The following is a 15743-nucleotide window of genomic DNA, read 5'->3' on the forward strand; positions in this document are numbered from 1 at the left end:
TGATTACTTTATTTTTAAAAGCGAAGCTTTTCTATAATTAGGGTCGGACCGTCCGTCCGTACGTCCGTCCGAGATAGATAGCTTTTATTCGTTAATTTAGGCATGTTAGAATTGTCCTATCGATTTCAAACTTTGCATGATGATTCCTGTTGTAGTTGGGTACGATTTAGAAAGCGTAGTAACTCTATACTCATAACCAGAATGTCCGTATGTCCATTTTAAACATGTTGATTTTTCTACTTTTTTAACAACAAAATTTTATGTGATCTAATTATCCGATTAATCTGATTTTTGGTATATTGATTACTGGGACAACAAAGATCAATATTATTAGCGAAGCAACTCTATAATCAAGCCCTTAAAACGTAAGTATGTCCATAAACATTATCCTGTATCAAGCAGTTTTTCAACAAATTTACTTACAATTTTGCTTCGACTATTATACTTTTATATTCTGATGATTCAGTTTAGACACTATACAAGTGTTAATGTCCGTTTGTCCTACCGTTTCAGTGCTTCGCTTTTATGGATGTTGCCATCCTTATTATATTGCATTCAAGTGTGTACTTGATAAACAATCATAATGTCGGATATTCCCTCGAGTTTCTTAGAAAAAGTAAATGTAAGTAAAATTGTTGGATGTATAAATATTGTATGCAAAGCCCATTGAAAAAGCTGGGTTTGGCATCTACCTAATTTACGGGTAGCACGGAAATGCTATGAATGCTAAAAGGAAGTATCATTGGATTGCTGGCTAAAAAATATGATTAAACTGCAGCTTCTAATTGTTAACTTGCCTTCAACTACAGCTGAACATAAAGCTTGGCGGCATTAGTTAATTTTTATTCCTTCTGCTGTCATCATCTACTTTCATTTTGTGGCTGCGACCGCAGAATCTCATAATTAAATGGCACTTTTATAATTTAAAAAAAGCTAATTCTTTTAAAAAGGGTTTTTAAATATTGGTGTGTGGCTGCCGAGCCCAAATAAAAAAGAAATGATATTGAGTTTATGCCGCCTGAGCATTATATTTATTGCCTCTCAACTTTATAAGAAGGGGAAATACAATTTCAAGGACTGGATAAATATTATTAAAATGTGAATTAGGTAGGCTGCTGAGTGACTAAGGGGGGGAAAAGTTGCCATGGTGATGTCGACAGGAAAGTCCAGGCTCAACTCGGCCAATTTAAATGTTTGAGCAACAATTTTATAATCACACTTTTCAATGATTAACCTGTATTTCAAAAATTCACTAAACCTTTCTATTAAATTTTATGATAGACTTTGAATATCTATAATACAAAGTTGAACGATGTCTGACTCACCGTCTGAAGCTTAAGATCTCGAAAACCACTGAACTGATAGGGCTCTACTCTTCAGGGAATAACCAGGGAGTAAGGGAGGGGACAATGGATAGAATATTAAATTTTTAGGAGTCTCAGACTTTAGGTACTGGCTTAAAGGGAATGTACAAGAATTTAGTACTTTCTGACTGAGTTTGGGTACTAGCGCATGTAATGTCGCTACTCGTTTTGATTAAAGCAGAAAGAGAGTAGAAAGGTAAGAATACACGGCCACCCTCCCATAATCTTTTTCACTCCCCTCTCCCCCACCTCTTTTTTTTAATGCAGAAGATAATAGGGAAAAGGAGAAGATGGTGGGAGCAAGATGCAAATGTAATAGACAGGATATTCTTGCTTAGCCAGCTAGCTGTAGGCCGGGTCCAATAATCTTGTAATACATAAATCACACCATTAAACCTCATTACATTTCATCAAAAACAAGTTGTAATTTTGCCTGCATGTCCCCTTTTTTGCCCCTTGCCGCCACCTCTCTTTTCCCTTTCCCTGTCATCTGGAGAGTTCAAAGGAGATTTTTCTAGTAATTAATTACAGAATGGTTACGTCAGTCTGATATACTGATAATGCAATTTTGAAATTATTGCTTTTTTTCTTAGTTCATAGTTTATTAAATACTAGCCTCCAGGGGCTTTATTTCTGAAGGTTCAGGGGAGAATTTTAAAAATTTTGTTTTCATATTTTTAGATATTTTTTGTATTTTAAAACATTTAATTGCTCTTTATATCATTTTATTACTCTTTATATCATTTTATTACTATTTATATCATTTTATAACTCTTTATAACATTTTATAACTCTTTATAACTTTTTATATTGATTTATATTATTTAAAACCTTTGAAATTTTTCTTTTTTAGTAGCGAAGCTACTCTATAATTTGAAATGTCCGTCTGTCTGTATGTCCGTATGTCCGTCTTAGTTAGGGGGAAACGTGATTTTCTTGGCTCCTATAAAAGATGAAAGTCTGAAATTTTTTGACAACATTCCCATGATTAAAGAGCACAATTAACTATAAAACATCAATGGCAGTAGGACCGCTTTTTAGCAGGTTTTAGGCTATTTTTGTATTTTTTACATTTTTCTCCATATCTTTGGTGTTTATGGTCCGATTTCCAAAATTTTTTCAGTTATAGTATCAAAATAAAATTTCCTGTCTTTTCAAGAAAACAACCATGACGGTCAGACTGCCTTTAAGCAGGTTTTAGGCTATTTTTGTATTTTTCACATTTTTCTCCATAACTTTGGTATTTACTGCCTGATTTCCAAAGTTTTTCAGTTATATATATCAAAATTAAATTTCTTGTCGTTTCAAGAAAACATCAATGGCGGTCAGACTGTATTTTTGCAGGTTTTTGGCTATTTTTATATTTTTCACATTTTTCCTCGTATCTTTGGTGTTTATGGTCCGTTTTTTTTTTAAATTTTGTAGTTAAAAATATCAAACTTAAATTTCCCGTTATTTTGAGCATCCAGTATGTAATTTACTTTGACCGTTAGTCTGTTAGTCAAATTAAAAACAAATGTTGAAAAGGTTTTGTGATTTTTTCCTAATATACATGCTTTTGACAACTAATATCTAAATTCTTATTTAATTGTTTGTGCTTCGCTACTTATGGATGTTGTCATCCTTGTTTATTGTTTTTTTAAATTTCTCTGCCATTAGTCTTTTTGGGGCTTAGCCCCCACAGGAGAAGGAAGTTTTCACAATCTTTTTGAATTTGATAAAACAAAATTTAAAAGAAGAAAAGAAATTTTAAAGGAAGAAAAATAAAAAGAAAATATAAAAAAGTATAAAAAATATAAAAATTAATAAAAATATATAAAAATCTATAAAAAACATTAAAATTAGAAAAAAATATGAAAATTTTTTTTAGGGGGGGGAAATTTTCATTTTTGGGGGGTTGGGGGTGTCCCACCCCCCAAGAAAATAGCTTAAAACCACCACAGGATCAATAGGTATATACCCTGAAGTGTAGAATCCAATCGGTTCAGTGGTTACCGAGATCTTAAGCTTCAGACGGACGGACAGACGGACGGACAGACGGACGGATAGACATCAAGCTACTTTGTATTATAGATAACTAACAATCCCTTAACAATTTCCTCCGATTTTTCTGAATTAATCTGTATTTCATAGCCTTTCTTTGAAAACTCTTAAATTGAATTAATTGCCCATTGTCCCCTCCCTTACTCTCTAGGAATAACGTTACTTGTATAAAATATGATAACACTTTTACAGATTGATGTGTTGTGAATATTATTGACAAACAAATATTTTCTTTGCTATTTGCCCTATTTTAAATTTGATATTATTCCATTTGTATGCATATATATGTATGTTTGATTATTGTAATACAACAAAATTTTATATCGCAATTTTGTTCTCAAATTTTAAAAAAAATTATTTTTTAAAAATTTTATATATATTTGGTTGAATCCCGTGTGGACTGAATTCCATGGGTTGAGTCCTGTATGGACTGAATTCCGTGGGTTGAGTACCTTATGAACTGAATTCTGTGGGTTAAGTACCTTGTGGACTGAATTCCGTGGGTTGAGTAATGTATGAACTAAATTCCGTGGGTTGAGTTCCGTATGGACTGAATTCCGTGGGTTGAATCCCGTGTGGGCTGAATCCCGTTGGGTTGAATCAGTTGGGCTGAATTCCGTGGGTTAAATACCGTGTGGGTTGAATTCCAATGGAACCATTCTCCAGCCTTTGAAGTTTTTTCACGAAGGGAAATAGTTGCAAACATGAACATGATTCTTCCTTTAAAAGCAGTTTCAGAGATCTTTTACCAATTTACTTGTCTATTAATTTTCATATAACAAAAACACGAAAACCAAAAAAAGCGGATCTGATATTTGTTGAAAACTTTAATTCAAATAAAAAAGAAAATTAGTTTATAAAAGCAAATCCAAGTTTCTATGCAAAAGAAAATTCCAATATTTCTATTATTGAACATCTAGAGTTCTGACTTAAGTGTTAAGCTAGGGTAGTTACGGCAATAAAAGTGTTGAAAGACGCCATAACTTCAATATTTATCTATATTTCTTATTCAATGCTTAAAAAGAGAGAAATAAAATACAAACTCCACAAATTTAGGAATCAGAAAAGGAGATAAAATCTTTAACTTCAATCTACAGTACAATCATTAAAGTTTCATTTATTATGAAATACTCCACTTTTTAGTAGCGAAGCTACTCTATAATTCACAATGTCCGTCCGTCTGTCCGTCCGTCCGTAATTAATGAATTGGGGGAAACGTGATTTTCTCGGCTCCTATAAAAGATAGAGAGCTGAAATTTTTTGACAACATTCCCTATTTTTATATTTTTCACGATTTTACCCATATCTTTTGTGTTTATGGTCCAATATTCATAAATTTGTCACTTAAAGATATTAAAATTAAATTTCTGGCGTTTTAAGAAAAGAAACAATGGCGTCCAAACTGCCTTTTAGCAGGTTTTTGGCTATTTTTATATGTTTGACATATTTGCCCATATCTTTGGTATTTTTGGTCCAATTTTAAAATTTTTTTGCATTAACAGTTTCAAAATATTTTTTCCCACCACCGTTATGTTCATCTAGTATGTAATTTACTTTAACCGTCTTCATCATACAAAATAAAAAGGGTTTCGTGTTTATTTTCTCCTATAAATCTATTCTTGATTTTAATAAATACACTTTAAATCTACTTCTACGTATTCCCATCCACAATTTTTGTGCTTCGCTACTTATGGATGTTGTCATCCTTGTTACTTCCTTATATAACCGAACTATCTTTTATATAACGTACTATTCTTATATTATTGTATTTTTATAAAAGCGAAGATTTTTTATAACTAGTGTCTGTCCGTCCGTCGATCTGTAACAGACAGTACTTATTGTTAATATGCTAAGTATGCTATCAGATCCTACGTTCAATAAAAACAGGCTGATTTAAAAGAAAACAATCTTATTTTTGTAACAATGATTCCTAGGACAATAAAGTACAATATTTTAAGCGAAGCATCTCTGCAATGAAGTCCTATAAATATAAGTATTTATTTAAAAGGCATTCTGTTATTATTTTGTGTTATGGACGTAGGCTGCGGACACGACGGACGGACGTTACTTGGTTTCAATTGTAGACAATATTCACTTCTAACCCAAATAACACAGCGATTCTATTTACAAATTTATCTGTACAAAGTTTTAACAATAGTAATATTACCATTTACAGAATTAGGTTAGGTTATATGCGATACCAATAGATTCCTCCCTTCATATATATTTTGGGGGGAAGAATCAATTACACAATAGCTAAACATGTTAAAATTTTGATTTCTTAAAATAGAGACATTTACAATACATTTATTGTTTAGAGGGGGCGCTGCTACTCTTACTATAGATTTGTTCGCTACACAATGTTGCAAAAAATCTATTTACAATTTATAGATAATATCTTTCTTATTGGGTTCTAATTCTCTACTAGTGTTAAAGTTGGCTATCCTGCCGTCTGATTTTAGAGCTTTGCTTTTATGGATGTTGTCATTCCTGTTTGTATATCTAAAGTGACTTTGAAATGATTGTTTATACTAACAAGTTTTTAAAACTTTGTTTGTAAAGTAACAAAATACATACATATAAAAGCAATATTTTACTTTATCTAGGATGTCAACATCCAGAAAAGGAAGGAAAAACGAACAATAACTCTTGTAGAGTGTCAGAACTTAATAAGCAGACATTAATTTCAAAGTCTAAACGAAATTATACATAAATTTGTTGCAAAATTGCATAATTATAGGATACAATAAAACAAGCATACTTACAGTTTTAGTAATTCATTATAGAATTGCCTCGCTTATAATACTTTATCTTGTTGTCCTAAGAATCATTACTCCAAAAATCAGATGAATAGGATAATCAATAACCATATTATATAAAAAATATTGTCAAAATGTTAAAAAACCAGCATGTTATAGATGGAAATACTGACTTTCGGCTAAGTAATTTTTGTCATAAATTCACTAGTCATTAATATATATTTGTCATAAAAGTACACTTGTCATAAAAACATTTGTCATAAAGGTACGTTTGTCATAAAAACATTTGTCATAAAGGTACATTTGTCATAAAGGTACGTTTGTCATAAATTACTGGTACCCAAAGTTTTATACTGGTACCTATGACAAATGTAATATATGACAAATGTACCTTTGTTACAAATGGTTATATGACAAATGTAATTTATGACAAATGTACTTTTATAACAAATGTATGTTATGACAAACGTACCTTTATGACAAATGTACCTTTCTAACAAATGTACCTTTATGACAAATGTTTTATAACAAAGCTACCTTTATGACAAATGAAATTTATGACAAATGTACCTTTATTACAAATATACTTTTATGACCAGCGTACCTTTATGACAAATGTTTTTATGACAAATGTACCTTTATGACAAGGATACTTTTTATGACAAACATACCTTTATGACAAATGTTTTTATGACAAGTGTACCTTTAAGACAAATGTAATTATGACAAATGTTTGTATGACAAGTGTACCTTTACGACAAATGTAATTATGACAAATATATTTATGACAAGTGTATTTATGCAAGTGAATTTATGACAAAAATTACTGAGCCTGACTTTCTGGTAACGATTATAGAGTTGCTACGCTTTCTAAATTGTACCTTACTGTCATAGGAATCATCATGCAAAGTTTGAAATCGATAGGCGATACTAACATATCTGAAAAGAGACAATATTTTTAGAAATAGATGTTTCACTATATAAATAAAATTATCTTGCCTTAATACATGTTTTATTATTACAAAATTTAGTCTTTCAAACCCAACTAGAAATCGACAAAAGCTACATGGCACCACCCAACCATGCCCTTTTACACCCCAAAAAAGTTCTTTTTCTCAATATGACGCATAAAATGCGTACATGGTCCTAAAAAGCTTATCCTGTTGACTTTTACATTTGTATTGTAAGTATTTTATCTTCTCTCTAGCAAAGAATCTTGTCTCCATCCTTTTTGTTTAAAATAGCCTCCCCTTTGTCACTTTATGTCCCTCCACAATAGCATGAAATATATTCTTTTATTTTTGGACAAAAACTTAATATTTAAATGTAAAATTTATTGGATAAAAAAGCAAACTGAATTATCAATTTTAGTGAGTTTTTAATATAAAATTTTGGTTCTTACTCATACTTATAAATGGATTACTGAAATCCCCGCCCTCTTGCGGGAAAATATTTTGCAGGACATTTTAACCTTTACTTAACCCAACATAAAATAAAATTTATAAAATTTTTATTGTGGTACATGCGATATGTAGGAAACCATTAAATTTTGTTCTATTTTGTGTCATTGTTATAATATGCGCACACACATACACAATGTTTATCACTGTCTCCAATCGTCTGAATTATTTGAATTCTTGCCTAGGTCGTTCTCTACACAGAAGTGGATAAAATTTGAAATGTTATCCTCATCATTTTTCATAATAAGAATTTTTGTTAGTAGCTTGGAAAACAAATGTAAGAATACATCTTTGTTAAAAAATTTTAGGTTTAAAATGTATTACAGATTTTTTAGGTACATGCACGTGCACAGTAACTTGACACTTCCTTTGGCTGAATTAGGAGGGTGAATAAGAGTGTCAAGAGTGGGGTATAGTGGTGTGCACCCCTAGGAATGTACATCTACCCTCTATACACCCCTTCTGTACACCTCTGAAAATACCCACCTTCTAAAATTTAGAGAATGTGATATTCAAACAAACCTAAATTTCTACATTCTACAAATAGTGTTGTACTTGTAATATCCAAAGGAAATTATAAAACTAAGAAGAGTAGAAATGTTCGCTAGAAAATGTTTTGAGAAAATATGCCAAGTTTTTACCGGAATTTATTTGAATTATTATATACTAGCGGCTGCTCCCCTAGCATCAATGGGCTATATATTGAAGGAATATGGACGGGCAGAAAAATAGCCTAAAACCATGTCTACCAGGACTTTTTATAAAAATAAAATAGTCTAAAACCAACCCGAGACCTATAAGTAGCTTCACTGTAAAGGAAGACCATATCGGTTCAGCTTCTAGCAAAATCCTTCTCTACATACAAAAAAAAGCTTACTACTTTATGTATTAGGATATTTGTTGCGAGTCCACACCTCGAATATGAGACAACATAGCTGCATACATGACACCACATTTGCAAAACAGTGCAGGGAATTCCAGCTTTCTGGGACCTATTTACTGTATCATTTTTTATGTAGATATATAAGAAATTTTAAGAAAAAAGGAGAGGCTTTATTCATTTGAATATTTCCTTATAGTAATTCTGGTTTAATTATCATTGTCTGTATTTTCATTATAAATAGATTACACAATAATCTAAATCTTTAATAGCTTGTGACTTTAAAAGTTTTAATGAGTTTAGATTGTAATTTAAAAGTTTGACAAACACTTAAACTTTTATTTGAAATTTAACTAATGTTATTTTTATAATGAAAAGTTCATTAACAATTCTTAGTGTTGGTTAGTACAATGATGATTAAACTTTCGACTGCTTTTTGCGTGATTTGATTAATTGATTAAACACTGACACCATGCTCTTTTTAGTGCCTATTACCTAATAAGGGCAGGATTCTCCTTCGATTTCTAGTGATCATATAGAAAACCCAAGGGCATCTCCGCTTGTAAGGGGATGCAATAATCTAACACCATACATACAACAAACAACCAACCCTTTGATTGCACGCCTTTGTCTGAAAAGTCCTAACTGTGTAATGCGTTATTAGAATAATCCATTACACTAATATGACGTCATTCCGGATGCTTTGGCCTTTAACTGGTTTTTATCAGCAGAAAGCACTTGTAAATCTTCACATCTTCTTTAAAGTTTTTTTTTAAATAATTCGTATGCTATGCAGATCAGTAAGTTATGAACAGTCAGAATTTTGCGTTTTAGAAATTATACAAAAATATATTAGTAATATAAATAATATAAATATCTGTTAGTTATATAAAGTTAGCAAGCTACTACAATTTACTTACTTTAATAAACTGTATTTTTAATGCCTTACGATTTAAAATTGTATGCAATTTTTCTTTATTAGTTATTGTAGATGTTTGTTAAACATAAAAATAGAAATCCAAGAAAATTTATTGATCAACAATTGTCATGCAACATTTTTATAGTCAAGTATAAATAAAATATTTCATGGTTAATTTCACTTTGTAGCAATTTTTGTAGCGAAGCTAAGTTTTATTTTCTGAAGCTTCATTGATTAGCAAAGATATTGTAATGAGTGTTACTTTTTTTCAATTTTTTCACTCTTACTGACTTTCCTCTTTTTTAAGATTTTAATTTAGCTTTTTATATTGTACCTAGGTTACATTTTTAGAGCACAAGTGAAATTTAATTTAAAATGTTAAGAAAATATCTACCGAGATTAAGCTGTGTTTATATAAAGAACCCGGATGGGAAATGAATTTGTTTACGCACGAAAGCAATATTTCCCAGAATCAACGTGGGGTAATGACGTCAAGATTACTTGAGGGGACAGGGCAGGGGGCAAGGGCAAGCCCATTTTGGAATGATGATATACAAAAACAGTTTTCTGAATTTCTCTTGGTGAGAAGATGACAAAATATAGCATAAACCATACTTCACTCTTGCCGTGTAATTAATTTGTAGATCCTGCTTCTCTCAAAAATCTTTACATTTAAGTTCAACCCACTTCCGCCCCTCTCTTGCTTTCTTTTATTAAACCAAACACACAATTTTTAAAAGCGAAGCTTTTCTTAAATAAGGCTTTGTCAGTCCGTTTGTATCGGATAGATCTTTTCGTCAATTTTTCATGACAGAATTGTATTTTTAAACATTGCATGAGGATTCCAGTAATGGTTATGTACAGGGGCGTCCAAGCTTTTTTATTGGGAGTGGGGGGTAAAACTTATTTAGGGGGAAGGGTAATTTGTATTTGGGGGGTGGGGGGGGGGAAATTACCCCCCTTGAAATCTGTTGGCAGGGGTAATTTTTTTGTACCCCCCAAAAAATTTCAAATACCATTAGATATCTAGTAGTAAAAATTCGCGCGAAGCTCGCCAAAATAGTTTTTGTTTGGGGGGAGGGGGTAAATAAATACCCCCTCCTAAATGGTTTGGGTTAAATTTTAATGGGGGGGGGGGAGAGTTAAAAGGACAAATATTTTGGGGATGCATACGGCCCCTCCAAATTTGTTTGGGGTAGGGGGGGTAATCACTCCTTTACCCCCCCCCCCCCTTTGGACGTCCTTGGTTAGGTACGATTAAGAAAGCGTAGCAACTCTAAAATCATTATCAAGTCCGTACGTCTATCTTAAACTCTAGTATCTGCGTCCTTAGTATCTAGGGGCTAATAGCAAATAACAGCCTAAGACTTAATCATGAATGATAAAATACCCTATAACTATTCCAGAACCTATGTAAAATTTTCCTTTGATGGAGAACTCAATCGGTTATGTAGTTATTGAACTCAAAATCTTCAGCCAAAAAAAAAACTTACTAATTTATATATTAATTGGATACTGTATTTTTTACTTCTTTTGGCAATATTTTTTTTATGATATAATTATACTATTCATCTGATATTTAAAATAAAAATTTCCAGAACAATAAGGTACAATTTTATCATCGAAGCTATTCTAAAAAGGCCTAAAAATGTAAGTATGTCCTTAAAAATATCCTTATAGAAGCAATTTCATATTATAATTATCTAGAATTTTGTTTAGAATTAAAAATTAATATTCTAGTTATTAAGTTTTGACACTGTTACTGTTACTGTACTATTTTAAAAGGGAATTTCAGCATTTATAGATTTTGTTATTTATTTACATAAACATTTTTACTTACACGGATCTACTTTGACACTGTTAAAAAAAGAAGTGCCTAGTAAATAATAAATTAAAAACAAGGAAATCAGCATCCATAAGTAGCAAAGCACAAAATCTATTATGAAATATACAAACGGACAAAATGAGTCATAGAGCAGATTATCTGTTATCATAACAAAGAAAAGAAAGAGTAATAATGTGCACAAACTTAAAAACATGAAACCTTTGATAAAAGTTAATGTCTTTGAAAGTTGTAAAGAGAAAGTAGCTAAAAAGCTGCTTAAAAGCAGTCAGACAACCATAGATTTTTAAAATCTAATTATGGTGCATAATGAAGAGAAGTTCCAGCTTTCTCTCTTTAGAGGAGCCGAGAAAAAAAGTCATGAAAATAAAAGCGGCTAAAAAGCTGCTTAAAATCATTCCGGCCGCTATTGATGCTTTACTTAATTATGCTCCAAATTGATAGGGTCGATGACAAGAAGTTTCAGCTTTCTAACTTTTGCAGCAGCAAAGAAAATCAGCTGTGAAAAATAAAAGCGGCTAAAAAGCTGCTTATAAGCAGTCCGACCGCTATAGATGTTTTGTAGTTAATTAAGATTTTTAATGATGGGAATGTTGACAAAAAGTTTCAGCCTTTTACAGGAGCCGAGATAATCACTTTTCCCCCACTTAATGACTGACAGACGGACGTACATTTGGTAAGATAGAGGAGCTTGCTACTAATAAGGTTAGTGTACTTTAGTTTATTTGTTGTTTATTATAACTTTCAATTAGGTTAGTTTACACTACCACCCCCTTATTTAATGAAAGTATCACCAATTAAATTAACAGGATGTTCGTTTGTCTACTCTTCTCATGTACTAAAAAGAGTTGATAAACCAATGCAATAAACCAATATATCTAATAATCTATAGGAAAGCTAACCACTGAACTGGTATGGTTCTCCTTTACAGTGAAGCTTTTTAAAGGTCCTGAGGTTGTTTCAGGCTATTTTTTGCCCTTCCATATCCCTTTGAATATAGAACCCCTAGATGCTGAGGGTGCAACGGCTAGTCCTTATATAAAGTAACAGGATGCTGTCTGTATGTCTGTGTGTTGGTATGTTTGTACCGAAGGATCTCTCTAACAGGGTAGCTTCTCATAGGACTCGGGAAGGTTTATAGCTATTTTGGGGAGGTTACCACCAACCTCCCAAGAAAAATCACATAAAAATGAAAATTTTAAAAATATTCTCGATTTTATGTAGAGACTTGAACGCAACATAGAAATATTTGAGATAGAAAAAAATGCCACTAGAGGCCTCCAGGGGCGTAGCCGCTAGTAATTTACATATAGTACTTCAATTTCGGTAGGTTTTTATTCTTTTATCCTGATCAGAGAAATTGCCTGTAGATAAAAGCTATTCAATAGATATCTTTTTCCGTCTATCTGTTTGTCCGTCCACCGTCTGTCTGTACAGTTCAAGGAGATTTTTTTTTTTGATTACTTCTTGGCTTCTTTGTATGATATGTATGATATTTTTAATGAAAAATTCTATGACCTATGCGCATCCATTACATACATTGTTTGTCTACTTGTATGTCAGTTATGATAGGAGAGTCACTTAATTTTTACATGGGATTAGTCATAAGGAAAAAGGATAAGAGAATGAATACTCACCCCAATTTCATTGTAAAATATTACTTCCCCCCTAGTAAAATAATTTGTCTGCTATTTATCTAAACCGTCCGCAGCTTTTTGCATCTTAATCATAACCTATTCTATATATGTAAAAAAAAAAAAAAATTTTATCTTATTAATTATTATTATTTTTCTGTAATTTATTATGTTTTAAAAAAAATTTAAAGAAAATATTTAAAATACAATTTGATTTAGAATCTTAAAAAACAAACAGCCATGGTCTTAGTGCAGCAGAAAAGTATGTTTCACCTAGTTTAAAAATAGGAGGGTTCACCTCTTATGATCAAAAATTTATTTTTTTTTAAATTAGCCTAAATGTAATATTTAAATCTAATTAACATGATAAAACTTTAAAATGTTTACTAATAAACAATTAATAGTTTAGCTCTCAGCCACCAGGTTCGCTAGTTGTCTACTTCAAAGACATACATTAAAGCTAAGGCTAAATATTGAATAAAAAATTTCATAACTGAATAATCTAAATAAGTGAATAATCTGTAATGCTATCTATGTTCTTTCTAAGACAATACTCGTTTTTACAATATTTTTAACATTTTCAAGTGATGTTATTTACCCCTCAGGGTTTGGCCCTTTAGTGACTAAAATCCAAAACAAGAAAAAAACAGGTAAAATAAAAATTGATTAACGCTTTGATATTCTAGTTCTATATCCAAAGCTAGATGGCACTGAAAAACTGATTATTATAATTTACAATCAAATGTTCATATTGAATTTGTAAAAACGTTTATTTATTAAGAAATAAAAGTTAGATAGACTGCAATATAAATCTTATAAGCTAATAATGAGTGTTATGCTTAAAGTCAGTAGCAAGGTCATGAAAAATTAATAATGATAATGATCAGAATAATGATCAGAATGGATGATAATTCAAAATATTTCTATATCATCCTATAAAAATCAGATGTATGCTTCAAACAGCAACTATAATTGTCTTGAAATTACATTTAATTTTAAAATATTCCCATTTTGAAAAGTGGTGGAATAACTTTAAAAATTCAGCGCGGCAATTGCTCAATATAGGCCTCTAGGCCCACTGCCTATTTTAGTCCTTCAAATACCTCGATTCCTCTCTTTTATTATTTTTTCTATGGGATTAGTGTACGCTACAACTATTTGTAAAGATAGATGAATGATTTTTATTGAAAAAAATTCCGTAAAGCATCTACTCTGTAACTCACTTTGTCTGTTTTTACCTCTGAGCATTTATATATTGGTTTTTTAAAGATTTGTAAATTCCTCTTTTTTTAAAAATATTTAAAGTTACTTCAAATTGTTAAAAGCAAAGATTTTCTATTATCAGTATCTGTATGTCCGAACGTCACAGTTAGATTTTTTTAATTAAATTAGGCTTTTTAGTATTTTTCTATCAATTCCAAACTTTGGATGACAATTTCTGTAACAAATAGGTATAATTTATAAAGCGTAGCATCTCTATAATTGTTACCTGCGTCCGTACATCCATTAAAAAAATTATAATTTGTAACTTTTTAATATTAATATTGTATTATCATTTTCATTGGTCATACATATATTATTCACCATAAAAAAAGAAAAAAAGAAAAAGTTACACAATTTTGTAAATGATCTGTTAAAGACCATAATTAAAGGTAATTATGCAAATAAGATCGATAATAAATTGTAGATTATTCATATTTAAGTAAAATTTAAAGTACCTAGCGGCTTAGTTGATTTTGATTCATATTTTTAATGCATAAAAATATTCATTTTATATTAAACTTCTACCCCCCCCCCCTTATCTTAAATTTCATTCTTAAAAAAACCTTTTTAAATATGGGTATGACACATAACTGAGAGTCGGATTTTTTTTTAATATCTACTGCATCCTGGCGGGCACAGGATGCCAGCAAACTTGGCATGGAAATCCAGGTGAAATTTTTTATTTTACTTAAACAAAGCAATTTATGTTACCAAAATATTAGATACCCTCTAGTAGTACACCTTTATATGAAATACAGGTGTTCAAGTGATTTTTAAGTTTCAGGTATGATCCTCCAGGTCTTTTGAAATCTTTAAAAGGCTCCTGTGACCACAAATTTTGACTCAGAGACTTCAAATTTTAAACATAAGCTTTAATAACATGTCTACATGTCATATAAAAATTTATGTTTTCCCACCGACCACCAGCTGCGGCGGCTGTCAGCTGCCAAGTACAGCTGCCGCCGCCGAAAATAATGTTTTGAGATTTCTAATATAATATTTACATAAATATAAACATTTTCTGAAAAAAAATATAAAAAATTACAGCTGTTAATTTTTTAAGTAAAAGGGACCTTAAAACAAAGGTTGTTAAATAAAAGGATGAAGGAAGCAAATTTGACTACGACTCACTTAAGGTCGGAAATTCCTTATCAACAAACACAAACTTTTTTAGCCCTCTAGCTCTACTAGGTGCTTTGTTGATAAGGGGGGGGGGGCGTTAAATGCCCCTTTCCTACCCCCCCACCCCCTACCGATTAAGGTGCGGCAAAGGGCCCGACCGTTGATGCTTATAATCCTATAAATATTTTACTTTTAACTAAAGGAGACTCTAAAGTCACTTAAGTAAGTTAAGGTAAGTCGTTCCTTCCATTTTGATTTTTGTTTTTAAAACAAATAATGAATCGTTTTTTAATTAGGGTCAATTTTTTTCTAGGGGTAAATTCTCTTGGGATGTTATACCTTCCCTGGACCCATAAAACGCTTCATTGTAAAGGAGAACAATATCGGTTTAGCGGTTATCGAGGCTTTGCGTTAAACACAGATAGACAGAATAACATTCTGTTAACTTTATAGCAT

At 31.2% G+C, this 15743-nt stretch overlaps 1 protein-coding gene across 1 annotated transcript in view; it reads left to right on the forward strand.

The window, feature by feature from the left end:
* Window positions 1–15743, forward strand: part of LOC145333457 (uncharacterized) — a 202496-nt gene that overhangs the window by 101823 nt on the left and 84930 nt on the right. The window lies entirely within an intron of this gene.

The sequence above is a fragment of the Acartia tonsa genome, chromosome 12 (genome assembly GCF_053477335.1).
Source record: "Acartia tonsa isolate MP-2025a chromosome 12, ASM5347733v1, whole genome shotgun sequence".
NCBI lineage: Eukaryota > Metazoa > Arthropoda > Copepoda > Calanoida > Acartiidae > Acartia > Acartia tonsa.